The sequence below is a fragment of the Canis lupus genome, chromosome 2 (genome assembly GCF_048164855.1).
Source record: "Canis lupus baileyi chromosome 2, mCanLup2.hap1, whole genome shotgun sequence".
Taxonomy (NCBI): domain Eukaryota; kingdom Metazoa; phylum Chordata; class Mammalia; order Carnivora; family Canidae; genus Canis; species Canis lupus.
In genome coordinates, this window is record NC_132839.1 from 92,214,613 (window position 1) to 92,234,271 (window position 19,659).

The 19,659-nt window shown below is 53.0% G+C and overlaps 1 long non-coding RNA gene and 1 pseudogene across 5 annotated transcripts in view; both read right to left on the reverse strand.

The window, feature by feature from the left end:
- LOC140623207 (uncharacterized) overlaps positions 1-19,659 on the reverse strand; it is a 57,161-nt gene that overhangs the window by 17,211 nt on the left and 20,291 nt on the right. For 4 of the 5 annotated variants that reach the window (XR_012022881.1, XR_012022869.1, XR_012022871.1 and 1 more), the window contains 2 exons: positions 13,599-13,790; positions 10,810-13,206 (listed from right to left, as the gene is read on the reverse strand). The exons of the other annotated variant lie outside the window; for it this stretch is intronic. This is a non-coding gene — a long non-coding RNA (uncharacterized lncRNA). Of the gene's footprint in view, positions 1-10,809; positions 13,207-13,598; positions 13,791-19,659 lie in introns of those variants that run through there. 5 annotated transcript variants of the gene reach the window in all.
- Positions 8,360-10,355, reverse strand: LOC140610910 (THO complex subunit 4-like; annotated as a pseudogene).

The window sequence follows — 19,659 nt, forward strand, 5'->3', positions numbered from 1 at the left end:
GGATGGAGGGAGGAAGGAAGGGAGGGAGGAGGAGGAAGGGAGGAAAGAAGGAAGGAAGGAAAGAAGGAGGGAGGAAGGAGGGAAGGGAAGGAGGGAGGAGGGAAGAAGGAAGGAAGGAAGGAAGGAAGGAAGGAAGAAGGAGGGAAGGGAAGGAGGGAGGGAGGAAGGAGGAAGGAAGGAGGGAGGAAGGGAGGGAGGAAGAAGGGAGGGAGTGAGGGAGGAAGGAAGGAGGGAGGAAGGGAAGGAGGGAGAAAGGAAGGGAGGGAGGAGGAAGGAAGGAAGGAGGAAGGAAGAAGGAAGGGAGGGAGGAAGAAGGGGGGAGGAAGGAGGAAGGAAGGAGGAAGGAAGGAAGGAAGGAAGGAAGGAAGGAAGGAAAGAAGGAGGGAGGAAGGAGGGAAGGGAAGGAGGGAGGAGGGAAGAAGGAAGGAAGGAAGGAAGGAAGGAAGGAAGGAAGGAAGGAAGGAAGGAAGAAGGAGGGAAGGGAAGGAGGGAGGGAGGAAGGAGGAAGGAAGGAGGGAGGAAGGGAGGGAGGAAGGAAGGAAGGAAGGAAGGAAGGAAGGAAGGAAGGAAGGAAGGAGGGAAGGAAGGAAGGAAGGAAGGAAGGAAGGAAGGAAGGAAGGAGGGAGGGAGGGAAGGAAGGAGGGAAGGAGGGAGGGAGAGAGGAAAGAAGGAAGAAGGAAGGGAGGGATGAAGGAGGAAGGAAGGAAGGAAGGAAGGAAGGAAGGAAGGAAGGAAGGAAGGAAGGAAGGAGGAAGGAAGGGAAGGAGGGAGGAAGGAAGGGAGGGAGGGAGGAGGAAGGGAGGAAGGAAGGAAGGAAGGAAGGAAGGAAGGAAGGAAGGAAGGAAAGAAGGAAGGAAGGAAGGAAGGAAGGAAGGAAGGAAGGAAGGAAAGAAGGAGGGAGGAAGGAGGGAGGGAAGGAGGGAGGAGGAAAGAAGGAAGGAAGGAAGGAAGGAAGGAAGGAAGGAAGGAAGGAAGGGAGGAGGAGGGAAGGAGAGGAGGGAAGAAGGAGGAAGGAAGGAGGGAGGAAGGGAGGGAGGAAGAAGGGAGGGAGTGAGGGAGGAAGGAAGGAGGGAGGAAGGGAAGGAGGGAGAAAGGAAGGGAGGGAGGAGGAAGGAAGGAAGGAGGAAGGAAGAAGGAAGGGAGGGAGGAAGAAGGGAGGGAGGAAGGAGGAAGGAAGGAGGAAGGAGAGAGGGAAGGAGGGAAGGAGGGAAGGAAGGAAGGAAGAAGGAAGGAAGGAAGGAAGGAAGGAAGGAAGGAAGGAAGGAAGGAAGGAAAGAAGGAGGGAGGAAGGAGGGAAGGGAAGGAGGAAGGAAGGAGGGAGGAAGGGAGGGAGGAAGAAGGGAGGGAGTGAGGGAGGAAGGAAGGAGGGAGCAAGGGAAGGAGGGAGAAAGGAAGGGAGGGAGGAGGAAGGAAGGAGGGAGGGAAGAAGGAGGAAGGAAGGAGGGAGGAAGGGAGGGAGGAAGGAAGGAAGGAAGGAGGGAGGGAGGGAAGGAAGGAAGGAAGGAAGGAAGGAAGGAGGGAGGGAGGGAAGGAAGGAGGGAAGGAAGGAGGGAGGAAGGGAAGGAGGGAGAAAGGAAGGGAGGGAGGGAGGGAGGAGGAAGGAAGGAAGGAAGGAAGGAAGGAAGGAAGGAAGGAAGGAAGGGGAGGGCCGGGCAGGGCTGGAGCGGAGGGAGAAGAAAGCAGGGGGGGCTGCCCCGGGCCCAGAGGGGGCTCCTCCTCCTCATCCCAGGCCCTGGCACTTCCTCCAGGCCGCGGGCGGGTGTCCAGCGGGTCCCAGGCCTCAGTCCTTTGTTCTCATACGTGAGGCCTTTATTACTTCTTTTACCTGCGCGTGTTCTGCCTCCTCGTGTTACACCAGGGACGTGATGCCCGCGCGGCCAACCCGGTGAAAGACTCTGGTCCCCAAGTGATCGGTGACTGAAATGCTCTTTTCTTCCTTGGAGCTAAATGAACACGAGCCGCTTCGGGTGTCTACTAAGCTCGGGGTGAGCACCTGTGTTGCAGATATTCCTCCCTCCTCCCTCCTTGCTTTCCTTCCTTCTTTCCATTCCTGCGGCCCTTTAACTTCAGGACCCTCTTCTGCGTGGGACGCCACCCTTGAAGCGCAGAGACCTGACCTCGAACGGCTTAGGGCCAACTGAGGGCCCCGGGTTAGGGAGCAGCTGAAGGGCCCTGTGAGGGGCCTTGGGGAGGTCTCAGAGTGGGGGATCCGGGGGTTCAGGGCACACCCCTCGAGCCCTGGTGGTGCGCAGGGGACCCTTGCAGGGGACGCCCAGGCTAGGGACAAGGGGTCGGGCAGGGACCGTGGAGGAACCCAGGACCAGCGCGCTGCCTCAGCAGCCCGGGAACAACTGCCCAGCTCTGCGGCTCGGCTCGGTGCTGTCAGCCCTCTTTCACCACAGAAGTGACTCCCCATAAGCATGTGGGGTATTAACATCCAACCGAAAAAGTAGAATATGGAGGGAAAAAATCCAGTGTACATTTTTTCCACCTGAAAACCTTATGGATAATAATTCTTAAACACATGGGTGTCCTCCTGTCCCTGCAGAACTCTAGCACCCTTCCCCCCCCCCCCCCAGCACGGTGGGGTTTGATACAGAAGAGACCTGCGCTCGGGTGTCCCTGGTAAGAAACCAGCAGTGAGCCTGGACTGCAAGGGCCCTGCCCCAGTCCTCCTGCACATTCTCAGGCCGCGGGCTCAGCTCTGTGGGGATTTTAAGATTTATGTATTTATGTGTGAGAGAGAGAGAGCGCACAGTGGGGAGGAGCAGAGGGAGAGAGAGGGGGGAGCAGAGTGGGAGGAGCAGAGGGAGAGAAGGAGGGAGAGCACAGTAGGAGGAGCAGGGGGGGGGAGCAGAGTGGGAGGAGCAGACAGAGAGGGAGAGCACACAGTGGGAGGAGCAGGGGAGAGGGAGGGAGGGAGAGCACAATAGGGAGGAGCAGGGGGGAGGGATGGAGGGAGAGCACACAGTGGGAGGAGCAGGGGGGAGGGAGTGAGGGAGAGCACAGTGGGAGGAGCAAGGGAGAGGGAGGGAGAACACAGTGGGAGGAGCAGGGGGAGGGAGGGAGAGCACAATGGGAGGAGCAGGGGGAGGGAGGGAGAGCACAGTGGGAGGAGCAGGGTGAGGGAGGGAGAGCACAGTGGGAGGAGCAGGGGAGGGGGAGCACAGTGGGAGGAGCAGGGGAGGGAGAGCACAGTGGGAGGAGCAGGGGGAGGGAGGGAGGGGGAGCACAGTGGGAGGAGCAGGGGAGGGGGAGCACAGTGGGAGGAGCAGGGGAGGGAGAGCACAGTGGGAGGAGCAGGGGGGAGGGAGGGAGGGGGAGCACAGTGGGAGGAGCAGGGGGAGGGAGGGAGAGCACAGTGGGAGGAGCAGGGGGAGGGAGGGGGAGCACAGTGGGAGGAGCAGGGGAGGGAGAGCACAGTGGGAGGAGCAGGGGGGAGGGAGGGAGGGGGAGCACAGTGGGAGGAGCAGGGGGAGGGAGGGAGAGCACAGTGGGAGGAGCAGGGGGAGGGAGGGGGAGCACAGTGGGAGGAGCAGGGGAGGGAGAGCACAGTGGGAGGAGCAGGGGAGGGAGAGCACAGTGGGAGGAGCAGGGGGAGGGAGGGGGAGCACAGTGGGAGGAGCAGGGGAGGGAGAGCACAGTGGGAGGAGCAGGGGGGAGGGAGGGAGGGGGAGCACAGTGGGAGGAGCAGGGGGAGGGAGGGAGAGCACAGTGGGAGGAGCAGGGGGAGGGAGGGGGAGCACAGTGGGAGGAGCAGGGGAGGGAGAGCACAGTGGGAGGAGCAGGGGAGGGAGAGCACAGTGGGAGGAGCAGGGGGAGGGAGGGAGGGGGAGCACAGTGGGAGGAGCAGGGGGAGGGAGGGAGAGCACAGTGGGAGGAGCAGGGGGAGGGAGGGGGAGCACAGTGGGAGGAGCAGGGGAGGGAGAGCACAGTGGGAGGAGCAGGGGGGAGGGAGGGAGGGGGAGCACAGTGGGAGGAGCAGGGGGAGGGAGGGAGAGCCTCCACAGCCGCCTGGGCGCCGAGCACAGCAGCCCGCGGAGCTGGAAGGAGGCCCCGGGGCGCGCGGAGCCGACAGGGGGTCACGGGGTCGGGCCCTCCGCCCGCGCGTCGCCCCCAGGAGCCCCCTCCCCCAGCGCGGCCGGGCGGAGCCTGTCCCGGGGCAGCCCGCGCGCCCCCTGCCGGCGGCCGGCGGGACTGCAGGGGCCCGGGGCTGTGGCCGGGGCCGGGGACCCCCCAGTGGGGACGGGATCGGCCCATCCCGGGGGCGGGGCGGCCGCGTGGTTTCTCGTGATGCTGGGGACGGAAGGAGACCCGGGCGCCTGCAGCCTCCGACTGGCCGCACCTGCCGCCGGGAAGGGACTCGGGGCTGCGGGCGATGCTCGGCGGCTCCGGGGCCAGGCGGGCGAGGGCGGCACGGACCGTGGGGGCCGTGAGGGAGGAAGGGAGGGGCTGGAGCGCACCCCACCTGCGGCCGCCCTCGCAAGGACCCAGGCCGAGCAGGACCACTGTGCGCAAGGCAGGGGCGAGAGGACGCACGTCCTGCACCCACGACCCCCGCCTGGTGTCCGCCGCGGGGCTCGCGGGGTCCCGGCCCCACGCGTGACGGTCTCGAGCTCGGGCCGCCCGCACCCCGCACCCCGCACCCCGCACCCCGCCGCCCGCAGCGACCCGGGCTGAAACGTGGCGGCCGCTTGCACGGGGGCCTCGAGCGCGGGCGAGGACCGGGCCTGGACCTGGCTGCGGGCCTCGGCGCAGGGTGAGCGGGCCCGGCCCCGCAGGCAGGTGCACCCGGACCGCACCCCCCGGTGTCGGGGACCCGCGGGCCTGCACCCCGCCCTCCCAGCTCCAGGGCGTGGGCCCACGGCCGTGCAGCCGGCTCCACCGGACAGCGACCGCGGCCTCCAGGTGTGGCTGGGCCTCCAGGTGAGGCTGGGCCTCCAGGTGCGGCTCAGCCTCCAGGTGCAGATCAGCCTCCAGGTGCGGCTCGGCCTCCAGGTGCGGCTCGGCCTCCAGTGCGGATCGGCCTCCAGGTGCGGCTGGGCCTCCAGGTGCGGCTCAGCCTCCAGGTGCAGATCAGCCTCCAGGTGCGGCTGGGCCTCCAGGTGGGGCTCGGCCTCCAGGTGGGGCTCGGCCTCCAGGTGCAGCTGGGCCTCCAGGTGCGGCTGGGCCTCCAGGTGGGGCTGGGCCTCCAGGTGCGGCTCGGCCTCCAGGTGGGGCTGGGCCTCCAGGTGCGGCTCGGCCTCCAGGTGCGGCTCGGCCTCCAGTGCGGATCGGCCTGCAGGTGCGGCTCGGTCTCCAGGTGGGGCTGGGCCTCCAGGTGCGGCTCGGTCTCCAGGTGCGGCTCGGCCTCCAGTGCGGATCGGCCTCCAGGTGCGGCTTGGCCTCCAGGTGGGGCTGGGCCTCCAGTTGGGGCTGGGCCTCCAGGTGCGGCTCGGCCTCCAGGTGGGGCTGGGCCTCCAGGTGCGGCTGGGCCTCCAGGTGCGGCTTTCCCGGCCGAGCGTCGGGGACAATGCAGACCTCGGCCACATGGGGGCGCTGCGCCCCCGGCATCGAGGCCCGGCCCGCCCGTCGGAGGGAGCGCGGCGCGGGCGGGGGGGGAAGAGGCGGGGCCCGGAGGAAAGCCGGGGCTGGGGGCGGGCACCTGCTGGGCACCCGCTGCTCGTCCCGCCTGCACGACGCTTCCTCCGCCGCCCTCCCCGCCCCGGGATGCGGGAAACCGGCGCTCGCTCTCCCGCGGGCGGGTAGGTGTGGACGGACGTGTGGGGGCGCCTCGCAGACACGCGCACCAGCAGCGGCAGCACCAGGAGCACCAGGAGCATCAGCAGCGGCAGCACCAGCAGCAGCAGCACCAGGAGCACCAGGAGCACCAGCAGCGGCAGCACCAGCAGCAGGAGCACCAGGAGCACCAGGAGCACCAGCACCAACACCCCCACCACCAGCCCAGCACCCCCACACCCAGCACCCCAGCACCCTCACCACCAGCACCACCACCCGAGTACTGAGAGGGTTATCTCAATCCTCAGGGTGACTCTCTGCAGCAGGTGCCATTATTTCCATCCTACAGACAGGGAAGCAAAGTCAGGAGCAACAACTACACTGACCCAGGTTCCCACCAACAGTACATGGACAGAACCCGACCTCTCTGGTGCACGGACCTACAATTTTCCTCCTCGCACCTTATTTCAGATTCAAGATAATACCCTCTTCTCTCTCAATTACCCTTTGCAGGGCTCTTTTTTTTTTTTTTTTTTTTTTTTTTGTAATTTTTGTTATTAGCCAATTTATTTTTAAGTTTTTAAATAGAGAAGTCTCAAAAAGGAAAGAAGAAATAGCTGATAAATTTATTGTCCAAATAAGCCCTGATGTCTTCAAAGATAAAAAGGGGGGCAGCCCCGGGTGGCTCAGCAGTTCAGCACCTCCTTCCAGCGGGGGCCTGATCCTGGAGACCCCGGATCGAGTCCCGCCTCGGGCTCCCTGCATGGAGCTTGCTTCTCCCTCGGCCTGTGTCTCTGCCTCTCTCTCTCCCTGTGTCTCTCATGAATAAATAAATAAAATATTTTTAAAAATAAAAATAAAGATAAAAAGGAGGAAAAACCTAACATATCAATTTGTTTTGTAAAAACAACCACACACAAAGGTACAAAAGCAAAACCAAGCCTCAATGGCCCATACTCACACCCTCTTCCACAGATATTAATACTATACTAATAATAAATAATTTAAATTACAAATGTGATATATGATGGTATATATCATAATAAAATCCAGAACTTACAAAACATTAACTATTAGGCCCACACAGTTTGAAGTACTTTAAAAGTATTAAATCAATTAATCAACTACATCACTTAATCTGCATGTAGAGTCATATATTCATTTATTATTTATACTAAAGAAATCTTACTCTTCATAATATTTTGAACTTTCCATCTTTTTCTCATTTTTCCCTTTATTTTTAAAAAAGATTAATTTTTTATTTTAGAATAAAATAGAAATGAAATTTTAGAGGATGGTTGAGTTGGGGGGTGGAGGGGCAGGGCAGGAGGGAGAGGGGGAGGATCCTCAAGCAGACTCCTCGCTGAGCGCAGGGCCCAACTCTGGTCCCCGTCCCAGGTCCCTGAGATCATGACCTGAGCTGAAATCAGGTGCCCGGGGCAACTGGGTGGCTCAGCAGTTGAGCATCTGCCTTCGGTTCAAGGCGTGACCCCAGGGTCCCAGGATCGAGTCCCACATTGGGTCCCCGCAGGGAGCCTGCCTCTCCCTCTGCCTGTGTCTCTGCGCCTCTCTCTGGGTCTCTCATGAATAATAAATAAAATCTTTAATAATTAAAAAAAAAGTCAGATGCCCAACCCACTGAGCCACCCAGGGGCACCTCCTATTTTTTCTCTTTAAACATGTAATTTGGAAATCCTCCTCTGTCTCTGCAGGCCCGTCTGTTTTCACATGGAGTATTCCACGGCGGGGAATGAGTTGCAACTAACCTAATAGGCATCTGTGGTTTGTGTCCTCTCCCTGTGATCTGCACTGAGAAACACGTACGACTCGGTTTCTTTGAATTTATAAATCACATCATCTCAACAACCAAAGACTGAATGTGGTCAAAGGGTGGAACTGATGCAATGAAGAGAAATATTATTGTTATGGTTTTGGAAAACTATTGTGCAACAGCGCTGCCAGTCACCTGGAGGCTGTGGCGAGCAGAACTGGCCAAAGAAAAGGCCACGCGTGCAGGTCAAATTATTCTCTCCCCCTGTCCCCGGGACATTGAAAACCTCCGTCAGGCGTTATCATGACATAAAATGATCCTCAAGCTTTGGGCCCAGAGCCATGGGTTTGTCCACAGACCTCTTTCCACCAGCTCCCCTTTCTCTTGTGTTCCAATCATGTTTCTTCCAACCAAGCCACCTGCCGCTGTCCAAGATTCCTATCATCTATCTATCATCTATCCGTCTATCTATCTATCGTCTGTCTGTCTATCTGAAATTTTTTTTTCCACACACGTCTCTGTTTTATTATAGCAAAGGTGAAAACGCCACCTTCCCCACAAGGACAACCGGCAACATTTATCCCAAAAATAACTCGGTACAAAACAGGGCTGCTTCAGAATTTAAAAAGAAAAAAAAAAAGAAAGAAAGAAAGAAAGAAAAAGAAAAAAAGGAAAATAAGAAAAAAAACATTTACATGAGTTTTTAAATCGTGTTTTAAAACATAAAATAAAATAAAATAAAATAAAATAAAATAAAACATAAAAGAAACAAATCCATCATTGGCCGCACAGCCCCAGTCCATGCCCCTTCCCGCCAGGGAGCCCGGAGGGGACACCTGGGTCCTGCTCCACTTGGGGATCTGCCGGTCTCTTTAGCTGGTGTCCACTCTGGCGTCATAAGCATCCAGCTGGGCGTCCAACTCCTCTGCAGAAAGCTGCTGCTTCAAACTCCCACCAGTGCCTCGACCTCTGCCCCGGCTCCCTCCACGAGTGCCTCTCCTGGTGCCGCCGCCACCACCACCGAAACCTCCGGAGCCCCGGTTTCCAGTCATCCCACCTCTGCTATGCTCTGCGCGGGTCTCCGCTGTGTCAGTCCGTGACGAGACGAGCTGAATGTTCACGGGGCGCCCATCCACGGGGACGCCGTCGTACTGCTTCTGGCTTTCAGGGCATCTGCCTTCCGTTCAAAGTGCACATCGGCTGTTCCTAAACTGCGCCCGGAGCGGTCATGCTGTACAGCTGCCTTCTTCAGAGTTCCGGATTCAGCAAAGAGTTCCTGAATATCCGTGTCCGACACTCCGAAATCTATCTACCCATCTATCAGCTATCAGCTACCCATCGTCTATCTCTCTATCCATCATCTATCCAGCATCTATCATCTATCTATTACCTATCTACCTATCATCATTATCTATCATCTATCATCTATTATCATCTATCATCTATCTACCTACCTATCTGTCATTAATCTACCCATCTATCAATTTACCTACCTATCACCTATCTGTCTATCATCATTATCTACCATCTATCATCTATCTATGCATCTATTTATCATCTATCTACCTATCATCTATTTATCTATCATCTATCTATTTACCTATCATCTATCATCCATTATCTATCCATCTATCTATCCATCTATCTATCCATCCATCTACCTACCTACCATCTATCATCCATTATCTATCCATCCATCCATCTATCTACCACCTACCATCTATCTCTCTATCTGTCTGTCTACCATCTATCATCTCTCTATGTATCATCTATCTATACCGAGGGCGGCTTCTCCCTTCACACCGAGCGGATGACGAGGCGTGTGAAGCACGGCCCAACAGAAGGATTTCCCTTCCCTCCTGTCCTCAGCGCTCCCCAAGTGGTGCTACGGTAGACCAGTGGTCCGTTTTCAGCTGTGGCACCAACATACCACGCCAACCCATGTGTGAACCAGCCCGGGCCCCCTGCTTCCTTGTCGGCTGGTCACAGGAAACACCCCAACACAGGTGTGAGTTGACAGGGTGTGGACAGCCACCCACCATACAATACGGGAGTGAGTCGAGGCCACCTGGTTATGTGACGTGCATACGCCTTTCAGATCTCCCTGTGCCCATCCCAAATACACCCTTTCCATACATTGCCATCAAATAATGAATTGCTGCTCTGTCCACCTGACTTGATGTGAGTTCGTGCATTTGAGAATATTCCCAGTACGACGGGCAAGTCGGTGGCATGATGGCATCAGCAGTGGGCGGCGTGACGGTCTGATGGCATTAAGTTGGCTGAGGTGTCTCGGGGGCAGTGTTGCAACGGGCGGGGGGGAGGAGGATTCACACGGTCCCTGGGGGAGGCAGTGAATGGTGGCTGCGGGGCTGCCCCACAAAGGTGAAACATTTTTGACCTGCTCCCCACTTGATGAGGTCAAAAAGGTCAGAAGGTATTCACCGACCTAATGTATACATTACAGTGCTGGGACCTGCTCCGACCTGCTCCAGTGAGACACCACGTCCAGCTTAGCAGCTGTGCTTATAATGCCACCTGGCCAAGCTTCTGTAGCCCCTTATGATCCTCTACGATCCATGGTGTTTGCAGAGCCCGTGCTGGTGACAGGGGCAATGAGGAAACCACCACCTCTGCATCCCTGAATCTTTGATAACAGCAGCTTCATTTCACCAACTCTGTTGGCCGTGGACGGGGGAGGTCAGCTTCAGGAGCTTCTAGTCTTCTCTAAGTTAATGACCCTTACTCCACAGTTTGGAGAACCAAGGTGAGCATCTCACCGGATGCTAAGCCTTTCTACCCCATGGGAGCCCCGGATGATAACCACAAAAATAAGGACTTGGGGCCAAACGCCGTTCACTCCCATGCTTCCACCGGCTTCCACCCCAGCTGGAGAACTCTAGTATTCCTGTCAGCTCAAACCCTTTCACAGCTGAAGTCTACCAAAAGCCCCAGGTTTCCTCTTTCCCCAATGCAGTCACCCCGCCAAACGGCCACAGGTCATTGTAGGAAAGGACCAGACGTATGTTTACTACACAAAACTATTCTTTCAGAGATCAGTTTGGAGATGTGGCGCCTCTTGCCTCTTCCTATCAGTAGGTTCTGGGTCTGTGAACCGATACAGATCTGGAGGCTCAAGGAGGGAGCGTGACTTCCTGTTGTGCCGACGGACGTCAGCCTCTGCCCACTAGCTCTCCATCCTCCCTGACGTTACAAGCTGAGAAGCCTAAAATGACTTTCCGGTTCTGTGTCTCAGTCCCTCTCTCCCCCTGCCCCCTCCTCGCTCCCCTCCTTCCCCACGCCACCACAGAAATGTCACAATAGTTACCATTCCTATCCCTGTTGGACAAGCCACACCAGTTGCCGCTCTGGCCTTGATGCCAATTATGATCATAATTTCTGTCTTGCATCTGGTGCTTCGATGTGGCCAAGCGGCTTCTGTCATTCCCAAAATCCAACATTTATATGGGAAAGAGCTCCATTTTACGGAGACGTCTCTCACTGTCTGACCAAGCCCACATAAAACAGCCACCAGTGAGCTACTGAAAAACACCCAGTGCGCCCCTCACCAGCGAGCCCCCTACTCTCTTGGTGGAGGGTGTATCCCCTGGGCTGCCTTGGGAAACATGGCCTGCTGGTGCGCTCTCGAGGTCCCACTCAGTGGGGCCACTCAGACGTTTCCACCTACCCAAGCCTTGGGATCCACCCCGTAAGACACCTCCAAGGGGGTTCGGGCAACCAGCCCATTCACTGTAGTTCATCTTCATCCTTAAGCTTCCAGGTGCCTGTCCAGAAGACCCACGTATCTCCTCCAGATCCCAAATCCAGAGTCATGAGTAAGGCCCTGACATCAAAAGTTCTCCGCATCCAGTCTTAGAGTCTCCACTGCCTGCTCCAATACCTTGTAATTCCATTCCCAGAAAGGTTTCTCCAAGGTCTACCAGCATGCATCAGGCAACCACTGGCAGGCCTTGTGGGTATAAGCTATTTTCCCCTGGGCCCAGTCAGTACCTCTTCATTCAACAAGTGCTAGGATCTGACCCTGGGTATTGTTCCGGAGGAAGCGAGGAGCGAGGCAGGCTGATCTTGAGGAGCCCAGGACAGCACTGGGAGGCCCTGTCTCAGGGCAGAGCCTCACACGGTATCCAAGCAGGAGACAATGCTTCCTCTGGCAAGAGGAAGGCGGCTGCTCCTTCCTACGCTGGACACACAAGGGAGTTTGAGGGTTCAAGATCCTCAGGTTCATCCACCCCAATGTCCCTGGGCCAGCTCTGAGGCTCCCTCTGTCTTTCCATCAAGGTCCTAATAAAGACTCGTGCCATGGCTGTGCATTTGGTCCATTCTGCAGCCCTGGCCTCCGATTTCCTACAGTCTGCTCCATGGCTACCACGCTCTTCGAAACAACCATGAAGCCCCCTTATGGCTTTCACGCTTCAAGCCGGCAGGTTATTGCTCTGAATCTATCCTTGTTGTTGTTGTTGTTGTTGTTTTGTTGTTATTTTTCTGCTTTTTGGTTTTTTTTCTTTATTTTGCCAAGAACTGCAATGTAGTTAATCGACCCCAGTAGTCTCATAATTATCATTTTCCCAAAACTGTTTATTTAGCAAAGCCTCTGCACAAAATTATGCCTCGCCTACTCCTTTCATGCCATCCCAGTTAATCATGGGTGAAAACATCAGTAATTGTCAGGCCACTGCATCCAGGGGTTCTCACCCAACCACTTCCCACCAGTACGGGTCTCGTGTTGCTGTTGGACCACGAATAATCCAGCTCCAAAACAGATTCCCGGAGTCTGCTCTCTAGGGCTTTTCCTGATTCCAACTGCCGTAGCCTAGAGTTTCCGGAAGGCAGAGTGCGCACTATTACCGATAGGAAATAGATTTGGGGGGCGGATTGATAAGGTGGTATAAAAAGAGGTATTTAAATAGATAATTGCAAGATAATAGAAGAAATTCCATAATAAAGACACGAACAGTGTCTACAACTCATCTGAGAAGGGGGTTAACTGTACTTGAAGAATCAGGGACGCCTTCATGGAGAAACAAAAAAAATGGCATGTACTCGTGGGCTCTGCGTCAGGATCTACGTCGGGATCTACGGGAAGCCCTTTATAGTTAATACTGTCAATCATCCTAGGGTGTAGGTAGCTCTGCTGGCTACAGTTTAGATACGATAACGCTGACTAAAGTTCAGAGAATTCCCACGGATGCTAAGGGACAGAGCCAGAGGCCGTGCTATTAAACCCCACACTAAACTTTTTTTTTCCTAGAAAACTTGATATTGGTCTGATTTTTAAAAGATAAAGTGCTTTTTAATCAGCTGTACAAGGAGGAAGGAGACCCCAGGCAAAAAGGACGAGAGATGCATGACAAAGACATGGGAAAGGGACTATCATGCTCTAGGACAGTAAGAAATTCGATATAAACGGGGAGCCATTTGAAGGAAGTCTTTGTCTGGGTTGCTAAAGAGAAGATCACGGAATGGGCGGCTGATAGAACAACAGACATGTATTCCTCACGGTTCTGGAGGCGTGGGAAGTCCGAGATCAGGGGGCTGGTGGATTCGGTGTCTGGTGAGGGCCCCCTTCCTGGCTCACAGGTACCTCGCGGTAGAAGAGGCGAGAAGCTCTGTGGGTCTCCTCTATTAGGGGCGCTGTTCCCATTCATGAGGGCTCCACCCTCACGACGTAATCACCTCCCAGACAGAGGCCTCTGGCACTATCAGAGTGGAGAATAGGTTCAAACATAGGAATCTGGTAAGAACACAGTCTGTAGCAGAGGGTGAGCAGGATGGGAAAGTAGAAAGGGTGAGTGGATTTAGCATGAGGAGGGTCCAAAACTGAACACGAATCATGGCCCTGATGATGGGCAAGGGACCTAAAGAAGCTTGTGCCCCTTCGCTTCCATTATGTGCCTCTCTCTCCCCCTGGGGCCCAAGTGCCAGATACCCCCCTTGTCTCCTACTGCTTGGGGCAAGTCTCTCAACCTCACTACCCTATTTCTCTAGTATAACCTGGACATATAACCTGGACCTGCCTACTTTTAAAGCTGGTTATAAAGATGAAACGAGGTCGTGCAAGTACAGTATCCAACGGCCGCCTTTAACTTACATCCATGTAACCGTAAGCTCTTGTCCAGAGATAGACGTGCGAGGAAAGCCAGAGAAGAAATATGTGAAATCCAGCTGTCGATAACTGGTATCTGTCCCTCGGTGGGAAGGGAGGTGTGAATCTGCTGTCCCCGTGTCCCGTCCCCCCGCCTCTCAGGGTGGGAGCCTCTCCCAGGCAAGGAGCCACATGCACCTGAATGAATGAAACAAGGTTTGCCTTCAATGAACGTCCAACAATGTTTGTCTCCACCTTTGCTATTATTTGTTCTCCCCTCCACCCTCTTCACCCTGCCAGCAGGCTGCAATCTCTGACACCGGCTGATCTGTCAGATTTGCTATCTGGCAGACATAGGTGGCCTACGCTGGCGACTTAGCCCGCCCTGGCTTACGGGGGAGTCGCAGATCTACCATTAGTTGTTTCCTTTATGGCCATTTAGAAGCAGCTACTCCCTAAGTAGGAGTATCTGCTCAAACCAGAATCTGTCCCTGACTTCCTGCCTTGTTACCCTCCCCTACACCACCCAGGGTCAATGTCCATCACCATAAATGCAACTGTAGGTCTAACCTCATCACCACGTCCCCTTGAAAAGTCCCACAGAGAATGAGAATAAAGGATGCATGAATCCCAACCTCTCTACCCCTTATTTAAATGCCACCTCATATCCTGGCCTGGAACTATCTCTCCCCATAACTATCAGCAGGGAAAATATCCTTCCCCATCCCCAGAAGTTCCATCCCCCCACAAGGTGTGATCTGATCCCAGAGTCCTGGCAGTCCGCATGATCCAACAGTCCATTCCTAAAATGCTCGTTTATTCCAGGTTAGTCAACTCCGGGTGTCAGATGTCAGTGTTTCTGCCAGGAATATGCTGCGCTATCCAAAGCTGATCCCAACCCTCCCCCCAGTCTTTCCTCCAGTACTCGGTGAGAAGAAAATCAAGCCAACACGTCCCTCACATGTGGTCTGCCCTCCACTCCCCATCTCCTGGGAGCAAATGCTTAGACGAGAAAACATGCAAACATTTCCAAACATTTCCCTAAAACAAAAAAATGTTTGCACGTAGAGAAATTTAAAACAGAATTTATTTTTTTATTTTTATTTTTTTATAATAAAATTATTTTTTATTGTTCAATTTATCAACATACAGAATAACACCCAGTGCTCATCCCGTCAAGTGCCCCCCTCAGTGCCCATCACCCAGTCACCCCCACCCCCTGCCCTCCTCCCCTTCCACCACCCCTAGTTTGTTTCCCAGAGTTAGGAGTCTTGTTCTGTCTCCCTTTCTGATATTTCCCACCCATTCTTTCTCCTTTCCCCTTTATTCCCTTTCACTATTTTTTATATTCCCCAAATGAATGAGACCATATAATGTTTGTCCTTCTCCGATTGACTTACTTCCCTCAGCATAATACCCTCCAGTTCCATCCATGTCGAAGCAAATGGTGGGTATTTGTCATTTCTAATGGCTGAGGAATATCCCACTGTACACACAGACCACAGCTTCTTTATCCATCATCTGTCGATGGACACCGAGGCTCCTTCCACAGTGTGGCTATTGTGGACATTGCTGCTGTGAACATTGGGGTGCAGGTGTCCCGGCGTTTCACTGCATCTGTATCTTTGGGGTAAATCCCCAACAGTGCAATTGCTGGGTCGTAGGGTAGGTCTATTTCTAACTCTTTGAGGAACCTCCACACCGTTTTCCAGAGTGGCTGCCCCAGTTCACATTCCCACCAACAGTGTAAGAGGGTTCCCTTTTCTCCGCATCCTCTCCAACATTTGTGGTTTCCTGCCTTGTTAATTTTCCCCATTCTCACTGGGGTGAGGTGGGATCTCATTGTGGTTTTGATTTGTATTTCCCTGATGGCCCGTGATGCGGAGCATTTTCTCATGTGCATGTTGGCCATGTCTATGTCTTCCTCTGTGAGATTTCTGTTCATGTCTTTTGCCCATTTCATGACTGGATTGTTTGTTTCTTTGGTGTTGAGTTTAATAAGTTCTTCATAGATCTTGGAAACTAGCCCTTTATCTGATACGTCATTTGCAAATATCTTCTCCCATTCTGTAGGTTGTCTTGTAGTTTTGTTGACTGTATCCTTTGCTGTGCAAAAGCTTCTTATCTTGATGAAGGGTCCCCAAAACAAAATTTAGGAAACAAACACCTTGCACAATTTTCAGGGACACCAAATATATGTCTAATGCAAAATGCGAAGCAAATGACTTCGTATCATCAGCAGCATCTACATCTGGGTGATTCCACTGTCATCTGGGTCCTTGTCAAGAACCTAATGTGGGTTTTGGGGTTTGTCTTGGGATGTGGGGTGTCTATGTCAATGAAATTAAAATGTCCACCAAAATCCTCTCTCCCAGAAAAGGAGAACTATGACCTAAAGACAAAACAAGTCAAGCCTCCATGCTAAAAGGCAGAGTCCACACCTATTGCCTGAAACACTGCCCCAAGCCCTCAATTGATGTTAGTTTTTTTTTTATCATCGTAACTGTCATTTTTTATTGCCTCACTTCATGTCATCCTCCCAGCACATGAGACACGTCCAAAAACAGATCCTTGTTCTCTTCTGACTTCCAGAGTCAAATGAAACAAAACAGATCATCACCTCCGCCCCTAACTTGTGCAGGGGTTTGATCCCGAGATGCTCTCAATATGACACATGTTGCATGAAAGTCCAAGTTACAGGGTCATAGTGGTTTGCAAATCAGTCCACTTTGCCAAGAGCCCTTCGTGGAAGAGTTACCACTCTCGTGGCCTGAACCAGGTCACACTCAAAGCTCAGTGGAATGTAAAAGGATCTAGTACAGAGAATTCGTGGATGTTTGTACGAGAGAGAAATACAATACTAAGAAAGCTAACTGAGCCCTTTTTCATGGAATTCAAACAGCAATGCTCCAACTGAAATCATGAGCTTATTCAATGATCTTTACATTTTAGCCCGTGTGGCTCGCATTCTGACATCTGAAAGAGTTGAGACGAGTGCTAGGCACATTTAATATTTTGCTGGAAGACTAGAATCTCCGAACGTTAGAGTTGGTGCACACACGCGCGCACACACACTCACAGAGCATCTTCCCTGCCACTCACGATGGGGCCTGGCAGCTGGTGGGGCAACTAACTGGTCGGGGAAAGTGAATGGATTTTGGACAGAGTTGCCGAATCCGAGTCAAGCACCTCAAGTTACTGGCCCTGTGATTCCGGTTGAGTTACTTCTCCGCTCTGAATTTCGTTTTATCAGCCATAAAATGGAGCTGATAACACCTACCTCGTGGATATGCCGTGAAGCGTATACGTGGAAATCTCTTAACATTCTTTCGGGTGTTGCACAAATCACATGGGGTCATGTTGATGCGATGGGGGATGTTACGGTGATTCGAATGCGGACGACCTCAAGTTTCATCCTCATTCTACCACCTGACCCTTATGAGTATCCGAGCCCTCATCTATAAGGTGGAGCATGCACACCACCTTCGTATGGTTTCTGTGGCGACCCGTGAGGTGCCTATAAAGCAGTTAGTGTCTGACACACAGAAGCACCCATCATTAGACATTTGGTAAAGAAACTGATGTTCCTTCGCAAGTCCTTAATGAGACCCAGCTGCGGGCTGGGCACCTTGTCTTGTGCTCGGCCTGCAAGCGGGAAAGTTATCTTCTGGCTCTGGAGGGACACACCCTGTAGTGGGGGATATTTTACTTCCCATCCCCAAAAGATATAAGAGGCCTCTCGTTGCCCAGGAAATAAAGGGCAGGTTCACTGTTTGGCGTTGGAACCATTCCTCTCTCTGACCCCACCCTACCACTGAACCTCCTATACAGTGTATGTTCAATCAAACTAAATCCCCAGTGTTTGTGTCACTACTCGTGTAAGTCAGGTTCTCCAGAGGAACAGGAGCAGGAGATTTATCACAGGGACTGGCTCACGCAATTATACAAGCTACGAAGCCTTATGACCTGCCATTGGTAAGCTGGAAAACCAGGGAAACCACCGGCATAACTTAGCCTGTGTCTAAAGGTGCCGAAAACAGGGGCACCCTAATGTTGGAGAGCTGGAGCACACGGAGGTGGCGGCTGAAACAGAGCAAATCCTCCCTTCCTCCCTCCAGCAGGGGTTGGATGAGGCCCCCACACACCGGTGAGGGCAATCTTCTTGACTCAGTCTACAGATTCAGACGCTAACCTCTTCTAGAAACACCCTCACAGACACACTCAGTAATAATGTTTTTACCATCTGCTCAGGCATCTCGCACACCAATCAAGTGGACAAATAAAATGATCACATTCGTGTTGGACTCTCCACCTGAAATATACCTCACCCCTTTGTCTCTAAGTCAAAAGCCCACGCTTCCTTCATAGCCCAGCCAGGATGATCTCTACTGTGAGCATCTACTTCTCTGCTTCCATCTATGTCCCCTGAAGAACGACCTCTTCTCTACGCCTGTTCTGGTAGAGCTGCAGATGCCACCCCTCGGCCACAAAATGAGTATAACGTTACCTAGTTCAACTCAAAGAAAGAACAGCACTGCCCCCCTCACCTTAAAGCATAGTTAGGGGTAGGCACGTGACCCAGTCCAGGCTGATAAGAATGACACCTGGGGTTCCTGTGGAACCATTCAGAAAGAGAATTTCCTTTTGCACTGGGGTTATTAAGGTAGCTGTGAGTCAACAGCAACAAAATACCATCTTACCTACAGGAACACCCACCTCAGAGGAAAGCAGAGCTGAGACATGAGGAGAAACCAACTGCTGGTGACGTCACCGACAACTTGGATGGATACCCCTCGACTTCAGGTTAGGGAAGCCAATCCATTTCCTACTTCATCATCGTTATTATTCAGTTTCTATCACCTGCCATCAAGAATATGCTGCTGACCAAGACCATAGCATTTTTTTTTGAGGTTCTAGTTAGAGAGAGAGAGAGAGAGCAAGTGAGGGGAGGGGCAGAGCAAGAGAGAGAATCCCAAGCAGACTCGGCACTCAGTGTGGAGCCCAACACAGGGCTTGATCTCATGACCCTGAGATCATGACCTGGGCCAAAAATCAAGAGTTAGATGCCGAACTCACTGAGCCACCCAGAGGCCCTAGACTCACAAATCATTTATATTTGTGGTTCTTATGAAACACTGGGATGGGTTTTTGCCCACTGTAGGTGCCCAGTACACGTTATGTTGGATTAATCTGTAACTCATGGAATGAAATGTACTCGATTCCAAACGGCGCTCAACCTAACAGTCACCCCGGCACATTAAGGCCGAGATAACACATCTGAGCCAAATGATCTATTTGTAATGACTATTCAGACATTCAGTTTCTCTAGAGCCCCAAATAATAACCTGTTCTTTGCATAATCACCTACCTAGATAGAAAACCGTATTTTTCCAAGTGTTTTTAAACCTCATTTTTATTTTTAAAAAATTTAATTCCAGTATAGTTAACAGTGTTTAATCCTCATTTTAGAAATGAGAAGATTTGGAAAGGTAAATGGATTTCCTACAGTGTCACAGGAAGTGAGCAGAACACTGTGGTGGAATCTTCTGTGATTCCAAACTTGGTGAATCCAAAGGACTAGAGGTCTTTTGTCTTGTTCTGTCTTCAGAGTCGGGGTAAAAGTAAGAAATTTTGGAGTCACCCAGCTGGAGTTGAAACCATAAGTCTACCAGCTATGAAGCACAGCTTGAGAGTCTAGTGCATACTAAGTGCCAAATAAATGCAAAAGTTGGGATCCCTGGGTGGCGCAGCGGTTTGGCGCCTGCCTTTGGCCCAGGGCACGATCCTGGAGACCCGGGATCAAATCCCACATCAGGCTCCCAGTGCATGGAGCCTGCTTCTCCCTCTGCCTGTATCTCTGCCTCTCTCTCTCTCTGTGACTGTCATAAATAAATGAAAATAAATAAATAAATAAATAAATAAATAAATAAATAAATAAATAAAATAAATGCAAAAGTTTTTATTATTTCCATTAATACACATTTTGGTGATTTCTCAGTCCACCAGAAATTCTAAATTGACTCGGGAATCTTAGGGGAGCTCTGTCTAGATGTGTCTGCATTACATG